Source organism: Globicephala melas, chromosome 1, assembly GCF_963455315.2.
Source record: "Globicephala melas chromosome 1, mGloMel1.2, whole genome shotgun sequence".
NCBI lineage: Eukaryota > Metazoa > Chordata > Mammalia > Artiodactyla > Delphinidae > Globicephala > Globicephala melas.
The window spans coordinates 138,799,378-138,810,638 of NC_083314.1; positions in this window are offsets into that span (position 1 = coordinate 138,799,378).

Consider the following 11,261-nt stretch of genomic DNA (forward strand, 5'->3'; position numbering starts at 1 on the left):
AGAATTTATATAGATGAGTAATTTTTCCAGAAGTTCATATTGCATCAGGCAACTGGGTAGTTTTCCCATGGCCAAAGATGGTTAAGTCCTATCTGATGAAATTCCATCTCAACTCTCTAGATGATATCATTTATCTACTGGTAGAATTTGGGTAAATTAGGGGGCTGTCAGCTGCTTGAGTCTACAGGGTTTAGACTAGATCCTAACATCTGGCAAGATAGAAGACATTAAAGGACTCAGCCATGAGTGATAAAGAGAAAGAAGGAAGACTGAACGATATGGGAAATAAACCACCAGTTACAAGATGTACTGCCAGGGCTCAAACAACCATGAGCTCAAAGAGGGCTCTCTGAGTGGCTGGCTGAGGGCCAGTCCCACCCCCAAGGAGTCCTTCTGAGCAGATGTTACTGAATATCCATTGATTACTTCACACTGGGGCATTCCTGAGATGTCTTATCTTGAGCCTTTCTTAGACTGACCACCTTGAGGGCAAATGAGGCAGTTCAACACAAAGAATTGTATTTATTATGGCTTCTACCTATTGGCCTATCTCATTTCTCCGAACAGCCCTCCTCGGTATCAGACTTAAGCTGTGGGTGCTCTCCTGCATTTGGAGAGCTGGACCATGCAGCCAGCAGCTGGGTCATGTAAAGGTTACGCTGCCAGTGCCGGGTTCTCTTGTGGTTTTCCAGAGTGAATGGGGGAGGGATTATGTGAATTAGCCTCTCCATCAGTGTGCAGGCTTTATTTATACTCTGCTTGGCTATTTTCTCCTCTTATGACTGCTGCCATCTCTCCTGGGGCTTTCTGAGGCTGCTTCAGTAAGTTATATTTTTTATTTTGATTTTCCTTGGCTTGCTGAGGATTTGCAGAAACAAAAAACAAATGGAAACAAGATGCACAAACTCACTGAAGTACAGGGGGTTGCTGAAAGCAGGAGCAGGAAAGCTGATGTCCAAGATGAAGGTTTTGGACTCAGGCATTTCAGCCTGTTCTGTTCACAAGCTGATGTCCTGGCAGTATCTGGTAGTTTAGTCAGTCTCAAGCCATGACTTCTGCCTAATTACCAAGCTAATGACTTCTTTCTTTGCTTACTGAGGAGTTTTACAATACATCCTTGTTCACTATCCACTCCTTCATTCAACGAGCACTTCCTGAGAGGCAGCAGTGGACCGGAACCTTGGATTTGAGTCTACGCTTTACCATCACCTCATTGACCAGTCTTAGGCAGGACACTCTACCTTTCCGGGCCTCAGTTTCACCAATCTCAAATGTAAATTTTAGAATGTGATCACAGTGAGGGCAGAAAATGTCTGCTTGTTTATTTTTACATCCCTAGTGCCAAGCACGGAGCCTGACACATATTTGGTACTCAGAATATTTGTCGAATAAACAGATTGTAGAGTGCATTAGGTTAAACTGCATGATCTCTAATATTCCAATGTGGTCCGTCAATTTTTCATGTCTTCACTTGAGAATTTCCTACACCTCTTGACCCTATTAATAACTAAGCTGTGAGCTTTCTAGAATCTATGCAGAGAGCACCTATCATAGGTAATACTCCAACTCCCTAACTCTAAGGTGCCTTTTCTCTGAATTTCCATAGCACCCACACTAACCTCTATCTAAACATTCATTATACCATCTTATCCTCTTGTCTTTTTACTTGTCCTTGCCCATCACTAGTTATGAACACATTGAGGGCAGGTTCTTTTTTATTTCTGTATCCTCAGTGCTCAGCACATTCCCTCTGTATTAAGTGGAATTGATGAATTGTTATTTTAATCCTCATTGTAAGGCCTCAGAGGCTCTAATAATATTTTTAAAGTTTTGAGTCAAATTTCACTATTGTGTCTATCACTTTCTGGTTTCTCTGTGCATTTCTCCATCTTTTCTTCTCATCATTATAGTATAGTGGTTAAGAACATGGGTTCTGGATTTAGATTTCCTGTCTTGGACTCTTGCCTCTGCATTTCCTAGCTATATGACCATGGGAAGTTAATAACTTCTCTATGCCCCAGGTTCCCCATATGAAAAGTGAGATAATAATACTACTTATCTCATATAACTGTTATGAGCATTAAAAGAGCACATGCCACATAGTAAACACTCAATATATATTAGTTAATATTATTGCTGTTGTCACTACTGATCACATATTAAACACCATTATAGGTGCTGTGAACAAGAAAGAAAACTATCCTGTTCTCATGGAGCTTAAATTATCGTGGATCAATCCCTTCTGATTTACGTATGAGAGACAGCTCTTTAAGTTTTAGGACCCACTTACACCTTAGTATAAATCAGATAGTGGATCTTCTCTGGAGAGGAACTTTTAATTGTAGTAGGGAGATACATGAGACCATAGAGCACCTGTCTTAAAGGTAAGAAAGAGAAAAAGAAGAGGAAGCTGTGTGATTCAGGAAATAAACCACCAGTTACAGAATTTCACTGTGCCTCCCCTTGCCTTCAGGCCATGGTCAGCAAGTTAATTGATTGGTTTTTGTGAGCCGCCACAAGGCATGTCCCATCAATTTTTTTGTTTTCGATGACTGCGGAATGGCTCAGGCTATTAGCCTTGTATGATTACAGCATCTGTATTATGATGTTGAGGACATGTTGCTGCTACAATTTATTCCCTTTATTTTGTTCGCTTTGTCTCACTCAGCATATTGCTCAGTGGCTGCTGGCGAAAACACTGGTGATGGACAATTTCCCTTTCTCTCTCCTCTCCTGATATTCCTTCTCCTTGCCCTTCTGCCTTTGTTGATGTCTTGTTTAAAAGAAGATTTGTGGATTTCCTGGTTTCCTCTACATTGACTGACCCTCGGGTCTGCAGCTCTCAGCAATGCGGCACCTCTCCATGGTGCTGAAAACAAGCACGTGGTTCTAGCTCTGCAGCAGCAGCTAAGGGAGCCTGTAGTGTCATAACATGCAGCAGCAGGCAGTGGCCTGAGAAAGTATCCTGGCTTGTCCCTTTTATTTCAACAAAAAGGGACAAGAGACACAGAAATGAAGAGTCATTTCCCTAAAAAATTGTATACATCTCACATGAGATCAGAATACAGCTTTTCTGGAGACATATTCAGAGCTTCAGAGACAAGCTAAGAAAATTTTTAGTGTCCTTAGCCCTTATTGTTCTCATCTGTAAAATAGGGGAATACTAAAAATCTTAACAAGTACTGTGACATATAGATTAGATAATATGATACTAATTCCAGAGCACACTGCCTATCTCATGCCTACTTCTCTATCTTTATCTCCTGCTGCTTCCTGCCTGACATGTTTTGCTTGAATAATATGGAGTGATTTATGGTCTCCCTTTCCCACACCATGCTGCTTTATGCTTTACTCATACTGTTCCTTCTGCCTGTGGTGCCCTTACAAGTTCTTCTATGCCTTTATGACACCTACACTTCGCTCACAGTTCAGATCTGCTGACAGCTCCCTCAGAAAGCCTCCTCTGCCCTTCCTTGCCCCTCCTCCAATGTGGACTAGGTGTCCCTTCCAGGTGCTCTTATGTCACTCTTTGTATATCATTTTACACATCTCCCTATCAAGACACCTACCACATGATCATGAAATTGTGGTGTCTCTGATTTACTAGATTATAAGCTCTTTGAAAAAGGGCCATATGTCATCATCTCTAGAACAACACATATCACCAAGTGGGTGCTCAATGTTTGTTGTTTTGAATTGAACATGATAGGGACTTAAATCACGTAAGTTTCTTTCTCATTTCCAGTCCAGTGCTCTCTTCTCGTATTGTGCTGTCTCTAGCTTGTTGGAAAGTTTTTGTGTTGGCTACCACTGTGAATACCTTCATTTGCTAATGCCACATACTTGTAGGGTTTACTCAGTTTGCTCTGGGTCATCCTTGAGTGTGCTGGATTCATATCAAGATGCTTTGTCTTATTGTCTTTGGCATAGAGTCTCTCCAAACCAGAGAATTCACATAAGCCATGAATTAGATCCAGAGGGGAGAGGGCACCTGCCTCCCTGAATTAGCTACAAAATTATCCTGGTCTGGCTTCCAAGAATCCTTAGCAAATTCTAAATCGTCATAAGACTTCTATTTAATATCCATTGGCAAGAACAGCTGCTCTTATTTGAGGAAAATTAATTGCCTTTCAAATTGTTCTAGAAGCCTAAATCCATTTTGATAATTCAGTAGGAATAAACATTCACTTTTAATTTGAGGTCCATGAAAGCCCAGACTCTAATGACTTCCTTTGGACTTTAAAGTCATGTGTCATCTGACATCATCAGTGACCTCATTAGAGATCACATGGTTATTATGGAAATGAGTAGAATCTAAATCATGACACTGAAATTCTATTTCTGCTCTGATAATTTACTATGATGACATTGAGCAAGATATTTCACATTTTTTAGCCTCTGTTCAGTCATCTGTAAAATGGCAATAATTGCAACAATTCTGTTATCTTTATTAAAGATCCCAAGGGGATGCACTAAATTGATGCAAGAGTGCTTCGAAAAGTATAAAATTCTATACAAATCCAGACATAATAACAAAGGTGATACCTAGAAAAAGTAGGAACTCGTAGTTGAAAAGAGAAAGGGAAGGAAAAGTGGATGGCAAGCTATGGTGATGTTTATTCAATGCAGATTTAAGAAAGGGGAAGAAAGCCTGGAAATAGTAGCTAATGTTCACTAAGCACTTATTACATGCTGGGTGCTCTACTGAGTGATGAACTTTTCACAATAACCCTAGAGGTAGAGTTTTTATCCTATTATACGGATAAGGAATAGAGACATAAGAACTTTAGCCTAAACATATATGCTAGGAAGGGGTAAAGCTAGGAATCAAATTTAAACAGTGTGACTCCAGGGTCTATACACATAACCAGCCAGGCTGGAAACTTCTCCATCTCATGATGCTACTGTGCTGATGTCCTTCCGGTTGCTAAAGAGATCCAGACAGAAACTTCAGATGAGCTGGAAGAGATTTATTTTTAAACACATTTATGTTATTTGGAGTAAAAGGCACCAAGAGATTTCAAGGGAGTAAGTAGAGGTCACTGAAGTTGGTCTCAGCACACTCTCTTCCATCCCACACAATTTGTCCGTTTGAGTCTGGTCAACAAATATTTAGTCTTTGTGTATGCCAGATGCTATTCAAGGTGTTGAGACCACAGAGATGACTAAAGGACCCTCTCTTTCTTTTTTTTAAATTTGTTTTGGGGTATAGTTGATTTACAATGTTGTGTTAGTTTCAGGTGTACAGCAATGTGAATCAGTTATACACATACATATATGACATTTTTTTAAGATTCTTTTCCCATACAGGCCATTACAAAGTACTGAGTAGAGTTCCCTGTGCTGTACAGCAGGTTCTTATTAGTTATCTATTTTAAAAGACCCGCTCTTTCTGTGGCATATCAAAGATAGTGGCAAACTTTTTGCTATCCCTTTGAATTTGGGCTGACTTTAGTGACTTACTTGACTAACAGAATGTGGGAGGTGACCTAGTGGGACTTTCGAGCCTAGGTCATAAGAAGCCTTGCAGCTCCAGATTGGGCTTCTTGAAGCACTTGCTCTTGGAACCCGGTTGCCATGCTGAGCAAAGCCCCAGTCCCGTGCGTAGATGCTCTGGTTGACAGCCCCTCTGAGTTCCCACCCAGGAGCCAGCATCAGCTGCTAGTTAAATGAACGAGTCAGCTTGCGTGTCCAGCTCAGCGAGTTTTCAGCTGATTCTGGCTTCAGTCACTGACTGTAACCACATGAGAGACCCCAAGGAAGAACTGCCCAGCTGAGCCCAGTTACCCATAGAACTGTAAGAGATAATAAAAAGGTTAGGTCTGTAAATTTTGAGGTAGTTTGTTATGCAGCACTAGCTATCTGGGACACGTCATAAACAAAGTCTCCATCAGAGAATGGGAGGCAGATGTACAAACAGTTGATTTCAACCTATGTTATAAATACCACACGGTGTAAGCAGAGGATGCTATGGAGTTAGCTTAGACCTCAAGGAATCAGAAAGTGTCCACGCTAGGACTAGCTCTGCTGCTTTAGTGTATATGAGGTTGGCCAGGATTCCATCATCTGGATGGATTCCATCATCTCTGTTTCCTTCCCAATAATAAGACTTCATGATTGCATAGACCCCTCACTACTACTGAGCCTGAGTTTACCCCTCTGTAAAGTAAGAGAAAATAAGGAAGCAAGAAACCTAACATAGACTGTGGAGCTGGGATAGAAGGCAAGAAGGATAGGAAAAAATCCACTGGAATTACAATGAGAGGATTTTGGGTGCATTGGAATGAGCACAGGCTCTGTGGTAAGACGGCCTGGGTTTGAGTTCTGGCTTCATATCTTCCCAGCTGTGTGACTTCACCTCTATGAGCTCCGGCTTCCTCATTTATAAAGTGGTCATAGCTGTGCCATGGGCACAAGGGAAAGCACCTGACAGCCTTATGTATTGCCTTCCTTCTAGGTCTGTGCTTAGTTCCAGGTCTCTTCTGATGTGGCTTTGTTCATGGAGGAAGCCAGGCTGGGGGAACTGAAGGAGAGGCAGGGTAGCAGTGTAAACATCAAGAGGCAGGGAGCCATGTGGGTTCACAGCAATGCCAAGCAATATGGAGCCTTGGCAGAGCTCTCCAAGGGCGGGCTGGATGGGGTTAACTGAGCCAGGGGGCCAGCTGGCATCTGTGCTGGCACTCCCAAGGAGAGAAAGAAAAGGAGCCTCAGTGTCAAGACAAGAAAGAGAAACAAAACAAAATACCAGCACTTTAGCCAAATTCCCAAGTTCCCATATGGATGGAGAAGGAAATATCCAGCCAGCTCCATGCAGCCGCCTCTGGTCAGAAAAGACCTGATGATCAGGCAAGTCTGTGAACACACCTGGGCAACTCGTCTCTGTTGGATGGCTTGTCACAGAACCAGATTCTTCATTCAATGTGAGAAGAAAAAGGTGCATTTCCCCCCTTTATTATTCATGCTTCCAACCATCTACCCATCCATTCATTCAGCCATCCATCAATTTGTGCATTTCTATAACTAACATGTATTAAACACCTACACTGAGCCAGACACTATGTATTAGGTAACTGGGACTGTAGACAAATCAGTGAGACAAAGATGAATGAGGCAACGTGGTCTTTGCCCCAAGGACAAAATCTGCCAAGACTAGATATTGTGGGCAGCTCCAAGGTGAGCTTGAAGATGAAGCTTGAGGGTGGAAAAAGCTAGCATTTACTGATCATTTATTGTGAGCCAGATACTGTGATAAGAGGTTTACATGCATCATCTCATTTAATCCTCACAATTTGCCTTTAAGTTTGGCAATGTGATTAGCCCTGTTTTATAGCTGAGGAAACTGATGCTCAGCTATGAAGGTACTCGCTTAAGGTTGCACAGTAACTATGTGTCAGAGTTCTGATCTGAGCTCATTGAGTGCCGAAGAGGAGAACCTGGATAAAGACAGACAAGGACATAAGCAGGGCCGGGACTCATGTGCCGCACAGAGTCTTGCTATTGTGTGGGAGTGGCTGAGTGGTTGGAAGCGGTTGGGTGGTCAGTGTAAGGTGCAGTGGGAAGGGAGGCACGTCCTGCCACCACTGGAACACAAATGGCAGAGTAGCACCCACATTTGAAGGGTCATTCCAAGCTGAGACGACACTACCCCAGACCCATCACCCTCTTCGCAGTTTTGGGTGAATGCATTTTCTACTCCTGTGCTGAGAACATGCTTATGAAATACAAATCCTTCTTCTCCTCTCTGCTTCCTGGCTTGCCTCTTTTACCCATATGTGCACTGGCAGATGGATGGCCTACACATGCAGCTGAGAATCAGAACAAGAGGGGAGGGTGCTGGGATTTGGGGGGTGGGGGAGGACTCCTGTGCAACTTTATTAAGTAAGGTTGTATGCCTGGGTATCTGAAGGGATGGAAGATTTGTTTATTTGTTTTACTATTATTATCTTTACTCCTCCATGTTATTACATGGTGGTTTGGGAAGTAGAAGGCAGCGGGTGGGTCACCTGAGAATTACTTCCTACGAGTTTCCCAGTGAAGTTGGCTTCTTCTCTGAAAACGATTTTCCTTGTTTGGAGTCAGTTCACACCTAATATGGAAGGATTGCTTTTAGTCTATACTTGTTGCTATGGCAGCTTCAGAAGTGGCTGCCAGCAGAGCTGGGAGCAGCCGCTCCCTCTTCTCCCAAACTCTTTTGGCATGAGGCTGAACACGAATGTTTTCAAGACTATGCAAGTGTCAGTGGATGGCATGTCTTTTATTTTGGGAGACATCTTTCAAGTGGGCAGAGTGGCAGCTTTTGCTGGTCCTTCAGAGCCTCAGCGCTGCTAATTCTAGATCATGCGTGGCTTCTATAGTCTGCTCCCTACCCCACCCCCCTTTTTAGAACAAAGGCTGAAAATGGCCTTTATAGATATTTTAAATAATTTAGCTAGTTGGATTAAAATGCAATCTTCTGGTTGGTTTTAAAAATAATTTTAAATAAAAGAGTGCTATAAATAAGTGGAAAACTCATTTCCAATGGGAGGAATGCCTCCCACTACAAAAATGAGAGGCACAGAGAAAGGAAATGGTGTGAAACATGGTAACACCTTTTATGTGGGAGTTGGTACAGTGGTGAGTAGGGCAGGTGGAATAGTGGTGACTGAGATTTACTTGGTCCTTGTCCTTAAGAAGTTTATAATCCAGTGGGTAAGAGACATATTGGATAAGTAATTACCAGTGTGATGAATATTGCAAAGTGGGGGAGTATGGGGTGCAGTGAGAAAGTGAGATGGGCATCTTACTTCCATCTGAGGCAGTCAGGCAAGGCTTTTCTGAGAAAGAGGATTAAGATAAAAGGTGAATCATGGTATGTGGATCTAGGGGTCGGCATATAAGAAGATTCTGAGGGGAGATAGTATGTTAGGAGGAATTAAATCTCAGTATAGCTGTAACAGAGAGCAAAAGGGAAAGATTATGAGCTACGAAGATGATATTGATGGCGGTGATGATGGTGATGACAACAATTAAAAAGCATTTATAATGCATTATTCTAAGTGATTTCCACATATTAACTTATTTAATCTTCATGACAACCTTTTAAAGTATGTACTATTATTATATCCATTTTACAAATGAGGAAACCGAGGAACAGAGAAGTTACATAACCTGCCCGAGATTACAAAGCGATCATGTAAGCAGTCGGGATCTAGAGTCTATGCCAAATGAACAGAGACCTGCCACAGTAAAGAGTTTGGAGTTTTATCCTCTGAAGCCACAAAATGTGAAGCCACCGAAAGGTATTAAATAGGATAGGGACATCTGTGCTGTAGAAAGATGTCGCTTTGGCTGCAGGAAGTAGAATGGATTAGAGGAAAGGGGAGTGGAGGCAAGGACACCAGTTAGGAGGTGGATGCAAGTGCTCGGATGAGAGATGAGGATGACTTGGATTAGGGGTGGGGGGTGTCAGTGGAGATGGAGAGAAACGGGTGGATCAAAGAGTTACTGAGGAAGTAGAATCTATAGACCTTGGGGGCTGTCTAGATGAGAAGGAAGTCAAGGATGAATGCCAGATTTCAGGCTTCATAACCTGGGTGAAGTGTCAGACGGACTTCAGTGCCAGTCCCTGGAATTGGGTGGGGCCTCCCCACAGGACAACCAGGGTAAATGGACGTTGGGCAGGCAAAGATAACAGATTCTCACATCAAAAGTCAGAAATAATACATCTCTCTCCTTCCTTCGCCCCTCTCCAACTCCCTTCCATGGTGAGGTCCCATCCTACTTATACCAAGTTATGGTCCTTTGTACCTGATAATGATTTAGTCAGGGGATTGTCCTCCCTGCTCACCTGCCTCAACTTGCCTTCCTTCCCAAGCAAATGGGCTGTGCCCATTTCACCACTAATGGAACGGCCCACTTATCTCTGCCAACCCCCATTCATTCATAAAGACATGGCCCATCCTACCTCCCCTTGTAGCCCTTATGGATCTCTCCTCTCTGAACCTCTTTGGCTCTAACAGTCTCTGGTCCCCACAGTAAGACCACCTCACAGATTGTCAGAGCTCTTTCTTGGTCTTGCTTCTATATCAAAACAGGGAGCTCCTTGACTGCCATCCCCACCCCCTGCCTCAGAAGTTTCATAAATGTTACATCATTTGGAACTTTCATCATTTCCACAAGGTCCAGGGGCAGCCCATCTCCTTCTCTCCTCCTCTCCCTCCTCTTTCACAGATGAGGGGGTTGGTACCAAGAGAATCTAAGTCACTTGCCTAATGTGATGTAGCTGGAGAGTGCCATGCAGGATTTAGAAATTCCAAATCCCTTGTCTTTCATTTGTAGGCTTTTAAAAAATCTAGGAATTGGGCAATTGTATTAAGCTTAACAATTTGATTGTCTTTATGACAATCCTATGAGGTAGGCATTGCAATTATCCTCATTCTACCTTTGAGGAATCCAAAGCTCAGAATAATGGAATAATTTTTTAAAATAAATAAATAAATAAATTTATTTATTTATTTATTTATTTTTGGCTGCATTGGGTCTTCATTGCCGTGCGCCGGCTTTTTCTAGTTCAGCGAGCGGGGGCTACTCTTCATTGTTGTGCGCGGGCTTCTTGTTGCAATGGCTTCTCTTGTTGCAGAACACGGGCTCTAGGCACGTGGGCTCAGTAGTTGTGGCACACGGGCTCAGTAGTTGTGGTTCGCGGGCTCTAGAGAGCAGGCTCAGTAGTTATGGCGCACGGGCTTAGTTGCTCCACGGCATGTGGGATCTTCCTGCACCAGGGATAGAACCCGTGTCCCCTGCATTGGCAGGCGGATTCTTAACCACTGTGCCACCAGGGAAGTCCCTAATGGAATAACTTGCCCAAGGTTTTAGGTGGCTAAGCCAGGACCAGAGCACAGATCTGTCCATTGCCAAGTGCATTCTCTTAATCCCCATGCTATGCTGCCCCTATTCTTTTTTCTACACAAGGCTGCAGCCATTCTAAGTGCCCAGAAAGAGACAGGAGTTCAGTGAAAGAGGAGAACATGGCATGGCTGGGGAGGTAGAGTGTAGAAGAGAAAAGATGGACACAGGTGGCTCTTCATGAGAAGCGAGAGCCTCCTGCATTAGAGGAGGGCAGGCTTCATGCAGACAGAGGCATTTCTCCTCTCTGGAGCTCACACTGCAGATGCCCTTACCTGAAGAAGGCCTCCCTCTCATCCATAGCCTGGCAGCCTCTGTCTCCTGCTGTTTGTCTCAATGTAATTCTTTTCTTCCTGGAGCCCCGGCTCAGGGTGTAC